Source organism: Neophocaena asiaeorientalis, unplaced genomic scaffold, assembly GCF_003031525.2.
Source record: "Neophocaena asiaeorientalis asiaeorientalis breed wild unplaced genomic scaffold, Neophocaena_asiaeorientalis_V1.1 scaffold550, whole genome shotgun sequence".
Lineage (NCBI taxonomy): Eukaryota > Metazoa > Chordata > Mammalia > Artiodactyla > Phocoenidae > Neophocaena > Neophocaena asiaeorientalis.
Genome location: NW_020173396.1, coordinates 2,040,575 through 2,062,876, shown reverse-complemented (window position 1 = coordinate 2,062,876; position 22,302 = coordinate 2,040,575). Strand labels below are relative to the sequence as shown.

The following is a 22,302-nucleotide window of genomic DNA, read 5'->3' as shown; positions in this document are numbered from 1 at the left end:
TCCCATATGGCAGAGCCACTGGCTACCGAGCACTGGAAAAGTGGCTGGTTCACGTTGAGACGGGTGGAAAGCATAAAGCGCACACCACATTTTGAAGTCTTAGCTCAAAGGAGAGGAAGTAAAATATCTTATTACTAATTTTTTATGTTGCTTGTGTGTTGAAATAGTATTGTGGGTATATTGGATTAAGTAAAATATATTATTAAAGTTAATTTCACCCGCTCCTTTTCATTTAAAAAGGTGGCTGCTAGAAAATTTTAAATTATATATGTGACACGTTTTTATTTCTGTTGGCCAGCACTGATCTAGAGCAGGTGTTCAAACTCCATTACCCACAGGGGCCATCAAAATAAAGAAAACGAGCAAAGGTTTGATGGGGCCCGTGGTGAGCGAGGAAGCCGGTGCCTCATTCCAGGGGCAGCTGCTCCTCAACTCCAGCTGATTATTATCATGCAGTGAAAGCAGTGCTGCCAGAGTTTCTAGATTCTTTAACAGAAGCCAAAAAAATCCAGATTTTTGCATGAAGTCTCCAGAATCTTGAATTTTTGACAAAGAATTGATTTTTAGAAAAACGCAACACAGACCAAATAAAATATATCTCTGGGCTGACTTTAGCTATCAGCTTGAACTTCTGACTCAGAAAGCTCATGTTTGATTTCTCCTCTCCCCTCCCAGTGCTAGATGAATGTTATCTGGACGTAGTAGGTGTCAGTACATTTCACAAAATAACAGCATCAGGAGTGGTGGGATGGAAGACGGAATGCGGCGGGTTGGAGGGTGCGTGGAAAGATGAGGTGGGGACAGAGAGAGTGGCCAAGCAGTTTGGCTCTCCACAAGGGATCAAAGAAAGTGGTGATGGGAACACGAGAACCATGCTGGGATGGGATCATGGGCAGGTTTTTGGTTTTTGTTTTTTTTTAACATCTTTACTGGAGTATAATTGCTTTACAATGGTGTGTTAGTTTCTGCTGTATCATACGGTATGCTGACACACATGTATGGAATTTGGTTTTGTTTTTAATGGATATCACCTGAGTGGGTTGATGAGTCAGCACTTGTGGAGAGGGAGAAATTGAAGTTAAAGGAGAACGGGGGTTAATTGATGGATGTAGGCCTTAAGGACTCACGTGGGGGTGGGTCCCAGAGACCAGGGGAATGGTAGCGTCAGTGGAAGAAGGATCCTCTCCCTTGCAGATGGAAGGGACGGTGCGGGTGTGGATGCAGGTAAGGAGTAGGCTGGGGGGCAGCAATTTGAGGGTGTTGCCACCCGATGGCCTCTGCCTTGTTTTGAAGTGTGCTTAGGATTCGGACACAGGGAGATGGAGGAAAGAATATTGCCACTGGCACAGAGGCGAACAAGTGCCCTGTGTATTTAAGAAATGGGGTGTCAGCAGTGGGACTGAAGCCTAGGGTGTGGGGTGGGGTAGAGGGAAATGAAGGTGCAGCTGAAGGTCTGGGATCTCTGGGGGCTGAGGAACGTATCTAGGGAGGCAGAGGGACCCCTGGAGGCATTTGAGCAGGGGAGACAGGGGCACGTGAGCCTTGGAAGGGTGAAGTTGGCAGCAGGGGCAGGCGACCACTTGGAGGCCAAGGCAGTCCCGTGAGAGACTGATGTTGGGCCGGTGACTGACCTTGGGGATGGGGAGATGGAAAGATTTATAAGACCAGGGATGTAGCTGAACCTTCAGGAAAAGGGAGAGTGAAAGGAGTAAATCAGAGCACATGTCCCCCTTTACTTAGTTTTTGAATTTTCCTGGTTCTGTTCACAAATGCTTGTATTGAAACGTATTTTCCTTTGGAGGGAGAGGGAAGGTTAAGTTTTGAATTTGCATTTGTGTAAAATGGTTGAAGGTGCCAGGCTCTTGAGTGCCAAATTGTCACCTATTTACTGTAATAGCTCAGATTAGATAAGTTCATTTGTGTCATATTTTAGATTCCACATATAAGTGATATCATATGGTATTTGTCTTTCTCTTTCTGACTTAACTTCACTTAGTATTGTAATCTCTAGGTCCATCCATGTTACTGCAAACGGCATTATTTCATTCTTTTTTATGTAAGAGCTCATATTCTTTATATTATAGTTATTTTGGATTCTTCCATGAGTAAAATAGTTATTTTCCCTGCAGTATTAGGCACTGAAAATAGTGTTAACGGCATGAAAAAAGGGCAAAACATACGTTTGGCAGTTTAAAAAAAAAAAAAGGTAAAACAAGAAAACCTCCTACACATTTCTGTTACATAGATTTTTTATGGTGTCTGATGTCAGAGAGACTAAATATTTGGGGAAATATTTATAATGAAAAGGTTTGGAATTGAAGGACTCTGTTGGCAATTTTCGCTCTTAAGGCATTGTGGCTCAAATGTGTTGAAATATGCATTCTCTCTCAGATGCAGGGTTGACCCATGCATGACACAGGATCAATTTCTGAAAATTACAAATAGTTACTCTCTCAAAATAGAAACGATATTCTATCTGGACCCTTAAGCCATATTTGACCCTTGTTCTTTTATTGAAATGTAAAATAGCTCTTTTTTTTTAAAATAGCTTTTGATAAGAGAGAAATTCAGCATTTCTATAGTTTCCTTTGAATAATATTTTCACCACACCAGACTAGAAGTCTGAGTGTTTTCCAGAATCTCTTTTGCGATTGGAATAGGTTTTGGAGACAAGTTCTATGTCACTACAGAGCTTTTGCCAAACCTCAAGCTCCCTGGCGGTTGGAACACTCTCCTTCAGCGTGGCCGCTGTCTCCTGGCTGACAGCAGTCACAGGCTGCGCCTCCCTTTTCTTTCTTTGCCTCCCTGGACTTTCAAAAGGAAGCAGGAGTAGGGGGCAGGGGCGGGGTCCAGCTGAGATTGGGATCTCACCTGGTTTTCTGTGGCCTTGCACACGTGCCCTTTCAACTCAGCGGTTTTAAGCAAAAACAAAAAACCACATTGACTTAACCAGTTTGGTTATCGCCCCAGTCCCACTCTGCTCCCTTAGGCCTGCTAGGTGGCATTCGTCTACTCCAGACTCAGGCTGCTGCTTCTGTGACTCCTGAGACTTAGGGGAACGGGAGAATTGGGAGGGAGAACGACCTTTTGCAGTTAGTTTCCCAGGCCCCACGCCCTCTGCCTCTTTTCAAGGAAGATGGAGCTTTGTAAGGTGTTCTTAATCTGCTCCTCTCTACCTGACATTTTCACTGTCCCCAGTGCCAACGTTTTTCTTCCTGGGTATATGCCAGGGTATGAGGAAGAACTTTACGGGCCTTGCCACTAGAGGGTCTTTGTGTATTTTGAATGACCAACCATGGTTAGTCTGTGTACCTCTGTCACAGGACTATCCAGGTGGTATATTCTTTGGGTCCTGGCTCTTCATTCTCTGCCCTCCTGCCACTTGCCTTTCAGCTATGTCATTTCTCTTTCTTTCTGGGAATAAGAGCAGAGAAAATAAAAAAGAAAAGTCAGGCATTTTTTTGTTGTTGTTGTTAGGGGCTTTCATAATTTTTTTCCCACAGTGAAGTTTAAATAATTGGCTCCTATAATGTTTTGACATTTTGTGTTGCTCTGACATAAGCTGCACACACACACACACACCCACACCCACACACAATTATGCCTTCACCTAGTATGGTTTATACACGTACCTGTTTTTTCACATGCATCGTATTTCCCACTGGAGTCAAAGATAAACAGAAGAACTCCAAAATTCTTCCACCTAAATTTAATATAATACTAAATTTCAGTGATAACATAGTCCTTACAAATGGTCTAGGTTCATTTAGTATGAGTAGGTGTACAATAACCAGCTCAACCAATGAGAAAAAAAAATCAGAAGACAGTTTTTATCGTTCACTATGGAGTGTGTTCTACAAAGGGAATGAGTAATCTTCCTTTGAATTTAAACTAATGTATAAGGAATACCTTTTCTTCAGTAAGAATAATCATTCTTCTGTAACTATTCATCTTTTTTACAGCCACCATGGAAGAGCGGTCTTTGAATTATTTCCTTAATCTTTTGAAATCTAGATGTCACAGTAACTAAGATCTGTTGTTAGTATTTTCGGCTTGGCCTGGCTTTACTCTCACAAAGTGATCCTCACAGATAAAAAATGGGGAGACATTTTGGAGAGTTTCCTTACTGATACAATTCACCTTTTAATTAGAGAGAAAGTGATCCCTTTATTCTTATTTTTTTTTAATTGGGGTACAGTTGTTTTACAATGTTGTGTTAGTTTCTGCTGTATAGCAAAGAGAAGTAGAGTTCTCTGTGCTATACAGCAGGTTCTTATTAGTTATCTATTTTATACATATTAGTGTACATATGTCAATCCCAGTCTCCCAGTTCCTCCCCCCTCGCATATATGCATTAATATACAATATTTGTTTTTCTCTTTCTTCACTTACTTCACTCTGTATGACAGTCTCAACCCTAAAGAGTTATACCTTTAAGGCTGTAAAGATGTATTCTCATAATCACAGAAAGTTCAGTTTTTGAAATCACCTGAAAAAGAGAGTTGGAGAATAACTGAGTTAGGACCAAATGGATCTGGGACAGCAGAGCTTTTGTTTGTGTTGGCTGCTTAAAGGATGCTCTGTTTTCTGTTAATGTTGCTGATGATTCTCAATGGCTCTTTTTATAACATAACCCTCTTAATTATATATGGATGGCATTTTGAATGGTGTGTTTGTAAGTGCCCATTTCATATTTGAAAATCTATTTTTTTCTTTCTAGGAGTATAAGTCTAATGTGAGTTCCAGGCAGCTACACAAATTTTGTTTGTATTTGGTGCTAGAGCTTTGTACCAGGTTTGTGTGGACTTGTTTTGCATAAGTGTCCATGACCATATTTGTAATGTTATCTGCTGGGGTAGGGCTTGGCCTTCACTCCCCTGCCTTTGAATTAATATTTGTTAAATCACAATGCACACTCTGTCTTCTGAAGTTTCATTATATGAGGTAGGACATGCTCACGATGGTCCTCTGGCCACCCTGGGCTGGGCTGTCTTTGCTCAATTGTATCATGTTACCTTTGACATGAGGCCAACTAACTATGGGTCCTCTCACCCCCATTTTTTATTTTATTTATTTTTCTTCTAGTTTAATTGAGATATAATTGACATTAACACTGTATAAGTTTAAGGTGTACAGCATAATGACTTAGATACATCATGAAATGATCATCATAGTAAGTTTAATGAACATCCATCATCTCATATAGATATAACATTAAAGAAATAAAAAGAATTTTTTTTTCTTATGAGGAGAACTCTTAAGGTTTAATGTTATGACAACTTTCATGTGTAACATAACACAGTGTTAATTATATTTGTCATGTTGTACATTACATCCCTAGTACTTAGTTATCTTAAACTAGAAATTTGTACCTTTTGACTGTCTTCATCCAATTCCCGCTCCTCCCCGTCCTCTCTGGTAACCACAAATCTGATCTCTTTTTCCTTGAGTTTATTTGTTTGTTTGACACTTTATAACTAGTATTAATAACAGCTAAACATACAGGGCATTTATTATGTATTGGCACTATTCTAAGTGCTTTTTATATATTAACTTATTTATTTACTACAGTACTTTCTGAAGTAGGTTTATTATCATTTGCATTTTCCAGATGAATAAAGTGAGCTATAGGAGAATAGGTGACTTGTCCCAAGTCACACATCATATAATTTGGATCCAGTGCACTTGGCCCTTAAGCTCTACAAAGGAAGGCTGTTTGTAGTAGGTTGTGCCTGAGAAGCCCGGTTTAGGAAAACGGCTCCAAGTGGAGTTGTTTTTTCTCCTCATCTCAGTGTTGACTTCAGAGCTCTTCTTTGCCCCTGCCATTTCCTTCCCATCTTTCTGATCTCTGAAGGTTGTCTCATAACAAGAAAATTTAATGAAGACAGATTTAGTATAACAGAAGATTTTGGTGTCAGGCATAAACCTGGCTCTACCACTTCCTTCTTACTGGTCGGAAGCCCTCTGAGATCTCTTTGATTGCTAGATAATGGTATAGCTAGCAACTTTTAAATGTCAGTCCTGCTTAAAAAAACTCTTCCTCACCAAGTGTACCACTATACATCATTGTTATGTCTGTTATTGATATTATCCTGAGGGACATGTTATAATTTACAAGACCCTTATAATTATGTATTTTCTATATTCTATAGCCTCATCTCATCTCTGTCATTAATCCTCTCTTATTCCATGAACAGCATGGTAGTAGTGGAAGGAAACAAAGTAGATCTATCTACTAGGCATTCTTTGCATTGTATCTCAAATAGATGTTATAAAATATGTACATTATTTCACTTTAACTCTTACAGAAATTTTGATGAAGAGATATTGTTATATATGCATTTATTTATGACACATAAGTATATGCTATAGTTGTATTTTATATACCGGAAATTCTTAGAGGCCATGTTAGTAATTTGCCTGCAGTCCTGATTCTGTCTACAGTTAGTAAGTGGCAGAGTTTGGGTAACAGACAGCTGATTTCCACCAGGGCCATAGTTTCCAGGGTATCCACTGCTCCACCAGTAGTGAGGGCACATCAGTGCACCAGTGCCAGGTACATGATGTGCCCAAACCGGTGATTCGTGGTTGAGTCTGGTATTCCTTCAACACCAGCCCTGTCAATGAGTTTGAGTCTTACCATTGTTTTGGAGGGATAGCTGGAGGAATGTGCCATTATTAGTTGGAGAAAAGTATCTAAAAAAATATAGTGAGGGGCTTCCCTGGTGGCACAGTGGTTAAGAATCCGCCTGCCAATGCAGGGGACATGAGTTTGAGCCCTGGTCCAGGAAGATCCCACATGCTGCGGAGCAACTAAGCCCATGCGCCACAACTACTGAGCATGCACTCTAGAGCCTGCGAGCCACAACTTCTGAGCCCGCATGCCACAACTACAGAAGCCCATGAGCCTAGAGCCCGTGCTCTGCAATAAGAAAAGCCACCACAGTGAGAAGCCTGTGTACTGCAACGAAGAGTAGCCCCCGCTCGCAGCAACTAGAAAAAGCCCACGTGCACCAATGAAGACCCAATGCAGCCAAAAAAATAATATATATATATATGTATATATATAGTGAGTGGGAGTGTGTTAGTTTGTTTATTTGTGGGCTCAATTCCAAGAGCTCATAAGTGAATATTTCTCAGATCATTCTTCTCGTGCATGCTGTACATGTATTTTGACTTCCAGTGACGTTAGACTTGTGTAAAACTAAAGGTGTACATTCTGCAGTTAGTCTAGGTGTTAGGATCTCTGGACAGGAAAACAAATTGTTCTCAGAGCATCTAGTTGTTTGTGAATATGCCCAAGTGGGGTATATTCTTTAAATAAGGAGAAGGCAAGATAGTTCTTGCCTTATGGTACAACCAGTGGAATTGGTACAACTTCTCATGTTTCTTGATAATAGCAATAATAGAACTAAAATCTTAGTCTTGTGCCAGTCAGTGTTTCACAGGCATTACTTCATAGTCTTTGTGACGATAAGGAGCTGGAATTCTTAGTCTCATTTGTAGATGGATCACTGGAGGCTCAGAAAGTGTGAGGACTTGCTCGGGGTGGTGCAGCTGTAAGTGGTAGAGCTGGGATTTCGTACCTAAGTGACTGGCTCCAAACCTCATGACTCTAATTGCCATGTTCATGGTTTTCCTCAACACTGAAGAGCTGCTACATCTCCTGAGTATTGTCATATAGCTCTTTTCCAGGTGTCTTGGAATAGGGAAAAAATTTGGTTAGAATGTTCTATGTCGTGAACCAGCCCCAAGTGTATATGTGTTGCTGGAAGATCCCATTCCAATCCAACACCAATGATTTTGGTAACTCATCTCTCCTCTTTTCTCTCTCTGGTCCTCACACGTTTATTAAATATTTACCCTGTGGTAGACTTGGTGTCTTTTTAATACCTTGATAAAGAAGACAGACCAATTCCTGTTCCCATAGACCTTATGATGTAGTAGAAGAAACTTTCATTAAATTAAAAAAAATACACAAATAATTATCAATTACAATTGTGATAACTCATTCAGAGGTATATATAGAGAAATAGAACTACAGGAATGAATTGCAAGAGGTCCCAACCTAATCATGCAGGAAGGGGAGGGACAGGGCAGACTTTCCTGAAGAAGTGACATGTAGGATGAACTACAAAGAATGAATAAAAGTTGGCCAGATTTCCTGAGGAGAGGAAATGAGGGATGTGGCGGATGGTTATGGGCAGAGAAAACCACAGCAGAAGGTACTTAGAGAAAGATTGTGTGGGCAGCTGGAATTTGGTTAATAAGAGGGAAAGTGAGGGGGAATGGGTCTGGAATGGTTGGCAGGGGCCAGATTATAGAGGGTCTTTTGGATCATGGGGAGATTTTGGACTCTTAGGTACCAAAGCAGTCTTGAGAGCCTAGATGCTTCTGAAGAGCAGAGCCACCTTCAGGAAAGTTCTTGAATTTCCTGGGAATAGCTTTCCTTCACTGCTATGTATGGAATCACATTGCACTCATAGGGTTGTTTTGTAAAGAGGTAGAGAAGTATGTTGGGGCCACCTTTCTCTACTAAGATAATGGTATTTTTAAAATGTCTATAATAAATAGAAATACCAATTAGATGAAAATATTATTCCCCCTGGAAAAACACATCATTTCACTTGTCCTCTTGCTTTTTTATTGAGCACTACTGGAAGGTAAATGAAGGTAGGAAATGCAGTCTAATTTCCTCCTGTCAATACTCAGGGGAGAGATTCTCTTTGACAGCACTTTTCAGAGCCTAGGTAGGGATGAAAATGAGATAAAGCTTGGTGATCCAGGTGTTACAGCTGTAAATTCTGGAGAACATATTTTTTATGTTTTAAGAAATGTTCCAATTTCTTCCCTGAAGTCAGAGTGGGGAAAAAAATGAAGAACTCTGGAAAGGAGTTGTGTAAGGAGGTGTACATTTAAAAGTCTGTATTTGTTAACATAATCGTGGGGTGATTAGGAAGACTGCTTATTGAACACGGTGGAGCAGATTTGATTTAAATTTTATATTTTCCTATATATATTTTAAGATATAAAAATCTTAGTTTTATATTTTCATGTATTGGCCAATATTCACATTTGCGAAACAGATATGCAGTAGTGCCTAAGCAGGAAGGAAAGCTTAAAGTACGTAAAAGCTCCCCATTACACTTATTGTACAGTGTTATAGTAGGAAAAGAAAGGAAACGTAAAAATTCCTCATCAAGACTGTAGTCTGTCAAAGTTGAATCAAACCTGACATGGGAGCATAAGGCATGTCCAGCAAGTGTGAGTGCTCAGAAATTGTACCAAGCCCCGCCCAAGTCAGGCCTGCCCAATCTGTGCTTTGACCGCCCCAGCCAACTACTGTCACGACCAACACCCAGACAACATGGGTTGCCCTGAGCATCCAAGCATCACTGCCATCTAGTATAAGAAATAGCATCTAGTAAAAACTTTCAATGATATAAGCCATGCCCAACTCAAAAGAGTATCAGGAACCTACATATTCTTTATCTGTGTAACGTGGTTTCTTTTTGTTGTTGTTCTTTATGTAACATTTTACTGGAGTCATAACCAAGTAAACACTATGCTATTAAAATAGCAAAGGAATTGAACATTAATTCTCATTCCATTTGGGGATCATAAAACCTTTCCAGAAACTAATGAAAGTGTGGCATTCTCTTCATAAAGAAATACAGTTGTACACAATATTAGTTTTATGTTTTAAGATTTCCAATCCATGGTCTCCAAAACCTTCAGTTACTCCCCTTGGGATAAAAGGAAGACTCAGTGATAATTCTCATGAAATAAGATGGCCTTAATAGCACTATAAAAAAATAAAAACTTGAGTCTCTGAATTTTCAGCCATGACCTTGTTTACTTACTTATTTATTTCAGAACCTTGCAGGGTGCATGGATTGATTCTTCAAAGGAAAGAGCTATAGACAGACCTTCTAGGGAGAAGTGCAGACATGCCCAGAAATAAGTCAGTCGTGCCCTGCAGAATTTCCTGAAGAGGCCAGCATACAGTTAGAGCCCTAATTTGGTCATGATTGGCATTTTTTGTTAATATTGGGTTCTGTTTTCTGGAAGTTGATTTCTCTTCCCTTGTATGGAGACTCTCCTTTGGGACTGAACCACTGAGAAGCAAGATTCTATTACGAGAGAATGTGATATCGAATAAAAGCTTCCTCTGATTATCCTCCTTAGTGGACAACATTTGCTGACTCTTGGCTACCCTCACAGGGTCTTGTTCTAGATTCTGGGGACTCAAGGCTCCTGCCCTCTGGAAATTTTTCCTCTTAGTTGGGGAGATAGTAAATATACATAAAAGATAAATGTCACCACCAGGTAGCATAAATATCCGTCTTTAGGGGGATAAAACCATGGGAATTCCTTTTCTCAGGAGATAAATACAGAGGCTTAATTATCTCATTGTAACAGCTATTGGGACAATTGGTCTGGTTTGCACCATCAGTAGTGTAATTAGACTTTTGTGCTGTCAGCTCTCTCTACTCATTTTCTCTCAATGATTCCACAGCTATCTAATGTGCTAAAAAATGTAGAGGCCTGCAGCCTGGAGGCCTCTTCTTTTTTTGAAGAAAGAGCTTTTTTCAAGTTAGAGGGCAGTTCTCAAACCTAAGATGTGGATGATTCGGAGGGATGTGGATCTCTGCTGTGTGTGCTGGGCCTTGACAAACTGAAGCACAGTTATTCCCTTTCAAATCAACCAACGAACCACAGGTCCAACTCAGAGCTCCTTGTCTGGAAGCCTAATTGTCCACTTGGGGCAGTGGCCTTTCAGAGGGAAGGTGGGTGGAGCTGGGGGTGGAATGTGAGTGCCTGTTGGAGAACTGTCGCTTGGTGCTTGGTGGACCAGGAACCAGGAAACTGACCTGCTGCTGGCTGGCTCCATGGGTCCTGCCAGGTGGACCAGGCTCGGGCACTGAACCACACCATGGTTCCTGTCATCATAATTTGAGGAGAGGTGGGTAGGAATGGAGATGTCTAATGAGACAGTTGGAGCACAGCCACCAGGGATGTCTTATTCAGGACTCCTGCCTTGTTACAGGAGCTCAACTCTTCTTGGATATGGCTTCAAAGGAGAGTGTATCTGCTCACACCTGGCAAAGCCCCGGGGCAACCTGGATCTAGAGCCTCAAACAGTGCCATCAAGTCTCTGTCTCTGCCCCTCCATCCTTCTTTCTTCTCTTCCCTCAGAATTGCTTGGCCTTGGGCATCTTCTCTCTCAGGTAGGTTCTCTCTACCTGGTGGCCTCCAGCAGCTCTTGGCATCCATCCTCCCCACAGTTCTTGGGAGTGAGTCCCATTGGAATGATTTGGAGCATCACTGTGCCTCCTGTGGCCAGGTCACGTGTGTACCCTTGGAGCCTAGGAGTGAGGGGCATCCAGCTTAAATAATGTGGACTGAGATGGGGAGGGAGGTGGGTCCTTAAAGGCAAATCAGATTGCTTGGAGGAGGCAAAATTTTTCAGTGTCCACATGGGTTCAGTCAGTACTCAGCAGTTGGAAAGATGAGTGATCAGCCATCCAGAAAATCCTGTCTGGGGGCTGCTGGACCCGGCTCCTGGCTTGGAACACAGGGTCCACTCCAGTTCTGCAGAGGGAGACTTTGTTTTCTGTTTTTAATGTAAAATGAGCATAGAATATGGCAAGTAGGTTCTTTTTTTTATGCCTTTCTTCTTGAATGGGTTATACTATGTAAAGCCATAGTAATGAGATGACTAATTTTAAAGTCAGGTATTCTACAAGCGATAGCACCTGAATTAACCTAAAGGGTAGCTGATTTATTGAGTCCTAGAATGTTGGAAAAGGACCTATAAAACATACTTTAGGGCTTCCCTGGTGGTGCAGTGGTGGAGAGTCCGCCTGCCGATGCAGGGGACACAGGTTCATGCCCAGGTCTGGGAGGATCCCACATGCCGCGGAGCGGCTGGGCCCGTGAACCATGGCCGCTGAGCCTGCGCGTCCGGAGCCTGTGCTCCGCAACGGGAGAGGCCACAACAGTGAGAGGCCCACGTACCGCAAAAAAAAAAAAAACCAAAACAGACTTTACATAGGTAGATACTGATACTTGGGAGATGAATATACTGAAGAAGTTAAGATAATGTCCTCTTCTCCCTTTCTCAGAGCCTAGAATATAAGCAGTTCCTGATCCACACCCCACTGAAGGAGTTTCATTTATACAAACATGCTTGAGTAGTATTCAGCCAGTGATGCCTCAGTTTCTCCTACCATCCCTGCCATCACACAATGGGAAAAAAACTTTGCTTTTAGGGTGTCTGTGGTTTCAGTACAAAGGAAGAGAGAAAATAGTGCAAAAGAAGAATGGCTTAGGTGAGCTGCCGGCCCCTGGGATGGGGACCAGACTGGTTGACTTTGCCAAGGCAGAGAGAAGTCCAGGTGACTGTCTTCCAGAGCTCAGTAAGACACAGAACCTCTCCAAACCCCCCATTTCTCTTCTGTAAAACTGGGGCAATAACATACCTCCCCACTGGTGGTGTTAAGAGGGTCCAGTGAAGCTGTTAGTTCCTGGCATCGTAAGTGCTCAATATATACTCATTATTCTCCCATGACCCTGCCCCCACCCATCACTGCTATTAGCCTGTTATTCTCCACATTTGGCTTAACAAGTCTTTTCTTTAAAAGCTACACCAGTGTCTTTGGAGCCTTAAGGAATGAGCATTTGCACGTTAGCGTGAATTAATTCAGTTAGATTCTTTCCTCCTGGATAGAAAACTGTAAAATTTGAATAAGGGGTGAAGTTGGTGGGGTGGGAGTGAATTAGCTTGATCTGTAGAATTTGTGGCAGGAACCTGGGTCTGGGTGAGTGCTACAGAACTTAAGTCTTGGGAACTGAGAGGCTAGAAAATAGTGCAGCATTGAGTGGAGGTGCGTGGGAAGGGAGAATGCTAACTAAAGACTTTCTCTGATCCAGGACTTGGCTACAGAATGGCTCTGGATCTGGCACGGGCATGGGAAACTACGATGTTCTCCTCCCGTCCCTCATAGCTTCTTGCTCCCAGAACTTGGGGTGGACCCGCTAGTGCTGCATTAGGAGGGCTCATTTGGAAACCAGCCCCCATTTATGACATTGCTTCTCTGGGCAAATAAAGGCAGTAAACAGCTTTCTAATGAACTTCGGGAACCTCACCAGTTCAGGAAGCCAGAGGGTGCTTGCACTTTACAGATAATATTTTCAAAATGATTAGCCTTCCTACACTTGTGAATTTCCCGTCACCACATCTTAAGTGGAGTGTCTCAGATAAGGTCACTTTTAGTTACTTCCTTTGCTTAATATTTGCCTTACACATAGTAGATATGCCACAAATGTGAACTCAAATTGAATAATTAATATATGATTTTTCTATTAAGTGAAGAAAAACCTTTAACTTTTAGAGTATTAGGAGAATGATCAGGGACAGAGTACATGGTATGACATAAACGAACTTTTACTTCTAAATATTCTGACATTTATTGAGAGTTTTGGTCATTCATTTTATTAAAAGACTATCTCAAGGAGCTGATTAGCCATAAGTTTTTTTTTTTTAATTCAACATATCAGGGCTTCCTAAAAAAAAAAATTCAACGTATCTCTATTAATTTTCTGATATCTGTATGATAGTGAACTTTTTCAAATAAAACATTTCATAAATCTAAAATTCTGTTCTGAAAGAAAGGATCTAGTCAACATGTTTGAAATTTTCAGACTCGCATAAAATCTGAAACAAACAAATAAACCCAACCTAGGAAAGTTGAATGCAAACTTTCATTTGTAAAATCATAAGCTTTTCTGTTAAGCTACTTTTTATTCTCTTGGGAATATCCCACAACATGTTTTAAGGTTAAATAGACTGAGATAATCAGTTTCTCAAATATAGATGTTCTAATGGGATTCCCAATCTTTCTAAGCACATAGCTATTCACATAGATGTCTCTGAGATTTTTGTGCTGAGAACTGATACAGGCATCTTTATCTCATTTTTGGTCTTTTTATATGATTTGTATTTTTAAGTGTAATTTCCTTTCACTTCCTAAAAATTAGTGTAATGTGTACAAATAGTGATGCTTTTGGTATCTTTTAAAGGTGTTTACAGAGTGCCTCCCTAGGAGTGCCTAAGTTCCTCAGCCCTTTCACATCTGAAATGAACTGTGCGCTCTCAGAAGTCTCCTTGATTAAAAAATGTGTCTAAGGATTATAGATTCCATTTTTAAGAGCTTAATCCTTTTAAGATTAACTGGTGAGAGTAAATGAGCAGGCAGAGACTTAATGAGGACAGATCCATGGTGGAAACTTTGACGCTCTGCCCTCATCCCTTCCTTTGGTGATGTGTCCATCCCTGGGCAGCTAAGGCAATAGACCATGATGGCCTCGCGGCTGTGTCCCTCATCGGGCCTTGCCCTCGACCACAGGAAATTACCTCTTCCAAGATTGTCCCCCTCCAACTGGGCACTTGGAACCAGTGACTGCTTGATGAGGGGATTTAAAGGCCCAACCCTCTTGCCCCAATTTGGGACATCTCTGCAGTCTCAGCTCCAGGACCCCCTGTACTCTTGTGGCAGCCTCCATTGAAACCACATTGTGGGTCACCTTCTCCCTCTACTCGATCCTGCCCCCTCCCTTCCTTACATGTGTATCTCCCCAGGCATCCCCATCTTCTAATAAACCATTTGCAGGCATCTCTCCATTGTAGAGAACATTTCCAGGGAACTCAGTCTGATAGACACCATTGTTGAATTTCCTAGTGATCTTTAAGTTTTAGGAAGAAACAGTTAGATGTCATGGAAGCAATGGGAAATTTTGGAGGCAATCAAAGGAAGTTTGGTTGGTGGGCTTACACTGAGGCCTAAAATAACATTTATGGGAGGATGAAGAAGCACAGAAGTGCCAGAGGAGATGGCACTATAGGGCAGTAAAGTTAAACAGAGACGGAAAATACTACAAGAAATCATTTATTATAGATTAAAAATTTTGATTTTTTTCTTTTAACATCTTTATTGGAGTATAATTGCTTTACAATGGTGCGTTAGTTTTTGTTTTATAACAAAGTGAATCAGCTATACACATACATATATCCCTATATCTCCTCTGTCTTGCGTCTCCCTCCCACCCTCCCTATCCCACCCCTCTAGGTGGTCACAAAGCACCGAGCTGATCTCCCTGTGCTATGCGGCTGCTTCCCACTAGCTATCGGTTTTACATTTGGTAATGTATATATATCATTGCCACTCTCTCACTTCTTCCCAGCTTACCCTTCCCCCTCCCCGTGTCCTCAAGTCCATTCTCTACATCTGCATCTTTATTCCTATCCTGCCCCTAGGTTCCACAGAACCATTTTTGTTTTAAGATTCCATATTATATGTGTTAGCATGCGGTATTTATTTTTCTCTTTCTGACTTACTTCACTCTGTATTTCACTGTCTTATAGTTTTCTGCATACAGGTCTCTTGTCACCTTAGGTAGGTTTATTCCTAGGTATTTTATTCTTTTTGTTGCAATTGTAAATGAGAGGGTTTCCTTAATTTCTCTTTCAGGTGTTTCGTCATTACTGTATAGGAATGCAAGAGATTTCTGTATCAGGAAATAGCATAAAATTTTGTGTCTTTCTACTTTACCAAATTCATTGATTAGCTCTAGTAGTTTTCTTTTAACATCTTTAGGATTCTCTATGTATAGTATCATATCTTTGCAAACAGTGACAGCTTTACTTCTTCTTTTCCGATTTGGATTCCTTTTATTTCCTTTTCTTCTCTGATTGCTGTGGCTAAAACTTCCAAAACTGTGTTGAAAAATAGTGATGAGAGTGGACAACCTTGTCTTGTTCCTGATCTTAGAGGAAATGGTTTCAGTTTTTCACCATTGAGAACAATGTTTGCTGTGGGTTTGTCATATATGGCCTTTATTGTGTTGAGGTAAGTTCCCTCTATGCCTACTTTCTGGAGGGTTTTTTTTTTTTAATCATAAATGGGTGTTATATTTTGTCAAAAGCTTTTTCTACCTCTATTGAGATTATCATGTCGTTTGTCTCCTTCAGTTTGTTAATATGGTTTATGACATTGATTGATTTGCATATATTGAAGAATCTTTGCCTTCCTTGGATAAACCGAACTTGATCATGGTGTATGATCCTTTTAATGTGCTGTTGGATTCTGTTTTCTAGTATTTTGTTGAGGATTTTTGCATCTGTGCTCATCAGTGATACTGGCCTGTAGTTTTCTTTCTTTGGGACATCTTTGTCTGATTTTGGTATCAGGGTGATGGTGGCCTTGTAGAATGAGTTTGGGAGTGTTCCTCCTTCTGCTATATTTTGGAAAAGTTTGAGAAGGATAGGTGTTAGCTCATCTCTAAATGTTTGATAGAATTCATCTGTGAAGCCATCTGGTCCTGGGCTTTGGTTTGTTGGAAGATTTTTAATCACAGTCTCAATTTTATTGTCCATTGGTGAAAGTGGGGTGTTAAAGTCCCCTGCTATGATTGTGTTACTGTCAATTTCCCCTTTTATGGCTGTTAGCATTTGTCTTATGTATTGAGATGCTTCTGTGTTGGGTGCATAAATATTTACAATTGTTATATCTTTTTCTTGGATTGATCCTTTGGTCATTATATAGTGTCTGACTTTGTCTTTTGTAATAGTCTTTATTTTAAAGTCTATTTTGTCTGATATGAGCATTGCTACTCCAGCTTTGCTCTTTAGTTCTTCTAGGTCCTTGTTAAAGGTTTCTTGTATTTTCCCCATTCTATTTCCAAGATTTTGGATCACGTTTACTATCATTACTCTGAATTCTTTTTCAGGTAGACTGCCTATTTCCTCTTCATTTGTTAGGTCTGGTGGGTTTTTACCTTGCTCCTTCATCTGCTGTGTGTTTCTCTGTCTTCTCATTTTGCTTAACTTACTGTTTTTGGGTCTCCTTTTCGTAGGTTGCAGGTTCGTAGTTCCTGTTGTTTTTGGTGTCTTCCCCCAGTGGCTAAGGTTGGTTCAGTGGGTGGTGTAGGCTTCCTGGTGGAGGGGACTGGTGCCTGTGTTCTGGTGGATGAGGCTGGATATTGTCTTTCTGGTGGGCAGGACCACATCTGGTGGTGTGTTTTGGCATGTCTGTGACCTTATTATAAGTTTAGGGAGCCTGTCTGATAATGGGTGGGGTTGTTTTCCTGGCTTGCTAGTTGTTTGGCGTATGGTGTCCAGCACTGTAGCTTGCTGGTCGTTGAGTGGAGCTGGGTCTTAGCATTGAGATGGAGATCTCTGGGAGAGCTTTCGCTGTTTGATATTACGTGGAGTTGGGAGGCCTCTGGTGGACCAATGTCCTGAACTCGGCTCTCCCACCTCAGAGGCACTGGCCTGACATCTGGCTGGGGCACAAAGACCCTGTCAGCCACACGGCTCAGAGGAAAAGGGAGAAGAACAAAAAGAAAGAAAGAAAAATAATAAAATAAATTAACTTATTAAAACAAAGCATAAAAAATATTAAAAATTAAAAAATTAAAAAATAATTTAAAAAAGAAGAAAGAAAGTAAGAAGAAAGTAACCAAACCAAAAACCAAATCCACCAATGATAATAAGTGCTAAAAACTATACTAAAAAAACCCCCAAAACGGACAGACAGAACTGTAGGAGAAATGGTAAAAGCAAAGCTATACAGACAAAATCACACATAGAAGCATACACATACACACTCAGAAAAAGAGAAAAAAGGAAAAAAAAAATCTATATATAAAAAAATAAATGGAAGAGAGCAACCAAATCAATAAACAAATCTACCAATGATAATAAACTCTAAATACTAAACTAAGATAAACATAAAACCAGAAAGCAGTCAGTCGCATACAGCAAACCCAAGTCTACAGTTGCTCCCAAAGTCCACCACCTAAATTTTGGGATGGTTCGTTGTCTCTTCAGGTATTCCACAGATGCAGGGTACATCACTTTGATTATGGAGATTTAATCCGCTGCTTCTGAGGCTGCTGGGAGAGATTTCCCTTTCTCTTCTTTGTTCGCACATCTCCTGGGGATCAGCTTTGGATTTGACCCCACCTCTGCATGTAGGTCGCCTGAGGGAGTCTATTCTTTGCTCAGACAGGAAGGGGTTAAAGGAGCAGCTGATTAGAGGGCTCTGGCTCACTCAGGCCGGGGGGAGGGAGGGGTACGGATGCGCGGCGAGCCTGCGGCGGCCGAGGCCAACGTGACGTTGCACCAGCCTGAGGCATGCTGTGTGTTCTCCTGGGGAAGTTGTCCCCGGATCACGGGCCCCTGGCAGTGGCGGGCTGCACAGATTCCCGGGAGGGTTGGTGTGGATAGTGACCTGTGCTTGCACACAGGCTTCTTGGTGGCTGCAGCAGCAGCCTTAGCGTCTCATGCCGGTGTCTGGGGTCCGCACTGATGGCTGCGGTTTGCACCCATCCCTGGAGCTCGTTTAGATGGTGCTCTGAATCCCCTCTCCTCAGTACCCCGAAACAATGGTCTCTTGCCTCTTCGTCAGTTCCAGACCTTTTCCCAGACTCCCTTCTGGCTAGCTGTGGCACGCTAGCCCCCTTCAGCTGTGTTCACGCTGCCAACCCCAGTCCTCTCCCTGAGGTCTGACCTCCAAATCCGAGCCTTAGCTCCCAGCCCCTGCCTGCCCCGGCGGGTGAGCAGACAAGCCTCTCGGGCTGGTGAGTGCTGGCCGGCACTGATCCCCCTGTGTGGGAGTCTCTCTGCTTTGCCCTCTGCACTCCTTTTGCTGCACTCTCCTCTGTGGGTCCAAAGTTTCCACCACCTCCACCCCCGTCTCCACCAGTGAAGGGGCTTCCTAGTGTGTGGAAACCTTTCCTCCTTCACAGCTCCCTCCCAGAGGTGCAGGTCCCACCACTATTCTTTTGTCTCTGTTTTTTCTGTTTTCTTTTGTCCTACCCAGGTACTTGGGGAGTTTCTTGCCTTTTGGGAAGTCTCAGGTCTTCTGCCAACGTTCAGTAAGTATTCTGTAGGAGTTGTTCCACATGTAGATGTATTTCTGAAATATTTGTGGGGAGGAAGGTGATCTCCACGTCTTACTCCTCCGCCATCTTGAAGGTCTCTAAAAATTTTACGTTTTTAAATAAGTATTAAAAAAAAATCACCAAATGCTGATGTGGGAGGAGTCTTTTGTAGCTGCAGAATCACATTATGTCCTGGAGGTTCAAGTGCTGCAAAAAATTAGTATAAAAGCACTTACCACTTACTATTCATGTACTATCTGATTGTAAAGATTAGGAAATGGTTTTTAACTGCCAAATGTAAGAATTTGGTGAATTAGGTTTTCCTTTATTACGGATCAGAGTATAAGGTCTTAAGGTGGTTGAATGTCTTGCCTAATAGCACATTTGCCTGGTGCATGAATCAGTGAATAAGACTGGGTGTTGAATGCAAATTCTGGATGTTTTCCTTACTGTTTATAGAGGAATGGAACTTACTTCAGAAAAGTTGCACAGTCTAAAGAAACTTCTGAGGCTTTTGATTATTTTTGTGGTTAAAGCCACTGTAGGTAAATGTGTTATTTTGACTTAAAAAAAAAAGTAGAATGAACTTACAGGAATCTACTGTTAGGACGTAATAAAAAGTATGAACCAATTATGTATGTAGAATTGTTCATCACTCTGTTACTTTTAACAGGAACGACTAGCAATGGTTCAAATTTTCAACAATAGGGAAATGCTTAAATAATGATAGTAAACTCTCTGGGGCATTATGTAGTAATTTAAAGTGTTTTCAAAACATTTTGTGGTATGCATTAAAAATCAACTTTATTTTTAGAACCGTTGTAGATTTATAGAAAAGTTGCAAATGTAGTAGAGTTCCCATATACCCAGCACCCTGCTTCCCCTATTATTAGCAGCTTACATTACTGTGGTACACTTGTTACAATTAATGAACTGACACAAATATGTTATTACTAACTTAAAGTCCACACTTAATTCAGATCTCCTTAGTTTTTACCTAAAGTCATTTTTTTTTGTTCCAGGATCCCATTCAGGACACCATCTTGCACTTAGTCCTGTCTCCTTAAGCTCCTATTGGCTGTGACACTTTCTCAGATTTTCCTTATTTTTGATGACCTTGATAAACTTGAGGAGTACTGGTCAATGTTTTGTAAAATGTTTCTCAGTTGGGGTTTGTTTGACGTTTTCCTGAGTAGTGGGTTAGTTATAGGCGTTGGGGAGAAAGACCACTGAGGTAAAGTGCCATTTTCCACATCTTGGTAAGGGTACATTTTATCCACACGACTGACCACAGTTAATATGAACCTTGGTCACTAGGCTGAGGTGGTGTTTCGCAGGTTTCTCCTCTTTCACCTTATCCGTGCTCCCCTACTCCCCCTTCCTATGCTGTACTCTTTAGAAGGAAGTCACTATGCACAGCTTATGCTGAAGGAGTGGGATGTTATGTTCCACTTCTTTGAGGGTGGAGCATTTACGTAAATTATTTGAAATTCAGTGCAGGAGATTTGTCTAGTCTCCCCCATTATTTATTTATTCAATCATTTATTTCTATCAATAGGGATTCATATATATTCCTATTATACTTTGTGTTATAACTCAACACTGCTTTCTTTACATTTTTACTCATTGTTTCCACTTTGGCAATTGAGAGCTCTTTCAGTTGGCCCCTGTGTCCCTTTGACGTGCTCCAGTCATTGTGTGCTGTTTGTTTTCTTGAGTACTTCTTTACTTCCTTACTGTAAGATACTCCAGGCTCATCTTGTATGTTTCCTGCCCTAGTCCGAGGAATTGCCATTTCTCCAAGAATCCCTTGTTCCTTTTATTGGAGAATGGTATTAGAAACCAAGATCTGGGAACTAGGTGTGCTCATTGCTATTGGGAAGCATTTTTTAATGGCATAGAATGGTGTTTATTATAATCTGAAATTTTAAAAACATATAAAACTGGATATGTGAGATGAATTGTGTGTGTATACAAGCTATAAATGTAAGTCCATAGAAAAATAAAGGAAAAATACCAAATGTCAGCAGTTCATTTATCAAAGTATTGTAAGGTTTTTGTTTTTTTATACCTTTCTTTTTTTCCCCTAAGCTCTGGATCATGAATCTCATACCTTGCAATTCAAAAAAAAAAGGCAGCTAGTGTTTTCTTAACATTAAATTATTAAAAAAAATAAAAGGAGGCAGATCTTATTAATGTTACTGTCTCACTAGACTGTCCTTGTAGTAATCATTAAGCTCTTATGTCCTACAAGTTCTCATTATATACACCAGGAATTGAACCAGAAGCTGTTATCAACATCTGTTCTGAGGAGAATTTGAGGATGATTAATATAATGATGGAAATTTCACAGCAAACAACAAGATTGTGAAATGTCCTTACCAGTATTGATGTGATTCAAGAAGGTTATTAACTTCTGATGTCAGGGTTTCTTAACCTTCAGGAACTCATAGTTACTGTCATATCTACTTACCACCTGTACAATATTTATTTAATAGTTGTCTGTAAATTGATTTTTTAAAACTTTAGATGCATTTAAGAAAAACTTTTTCACAACCCTAAGTAAAAATCTCATGTCATGAATGGAATGTAAACATAAAACAGAACACAATGGAACAATAGAACAAAACAATGTTATTAAAGTTAAAAAATAAAGTGAAGGTTGCCCTGATGTAAAATCAACACGTACATGTGGCTAAAATGTCCTGCATGATCTTGGACCCTATTTTACCTCCTCATCTTGGGTCTTCTTGCTCCCTCCCATTGAGCCATGCTATTCTTACTTTAGAGCTTTTTAATCACAACCCTCCCTGCCTTGTTGTTTTTCTTGTGTGGGGAATGTTTAGATAATGCCTGCTCACTTGCCAGCTATGAGCTCATCCTCAGAGAAGCCAATCCTGGTCTTCTTGACTCACTCAAATCCCCAGGGATAGTTCTCTCCTTTACATACTCTGTTTTGTTGCACTGTTCCCAACTGCAGTGTTGTAGTAGTGAGGTTATTTGATTGCCCATCTTTATTTTTCCTCAGTGAGGGTGTGGATCTGTCCTCACTGTTGTTTTCCCAGAATGTTGGCTAGTGCATGGCCTGCAACAGGAACTCACTAAATATTGAAATAAATGAATAAGTGAATCCAACAGTCCCAGGGTTTTGACATTTAAATTAGTGAATTCCAAACATTCCTTGTGAGTATGATTTTCTTCTCTGCACCCAACTTGTTTCTCTCCCAGGTAATGTTAAATTTGACTAAGCAATAATGAAGGGTAGGGAATAACAGCCAATCAGTTTTTGTACCCCTCAGAAGGATTTTGAGGTTCAGACCTTTGACTCCTCCTTAGCTAATGCCATTCCAGCTA

The 22,302-nt window shown here is 40.9% G+C and overlaps 1 pseudogene; it reads left to right on the top strand.

Annotated features, from left to right (window-relative positions):
- The first annotated feature begins 1,155 nt into the window (after positions 1 to 1,155).
- The window catches only part of LOC112400944 (E3 ubiquitin-protein ligase RNF19B pseudogene), an 81,842-nt pseudogene continuing 60,695 nt past the window's right edge, over positions 1,156 to 22,302 (top strand).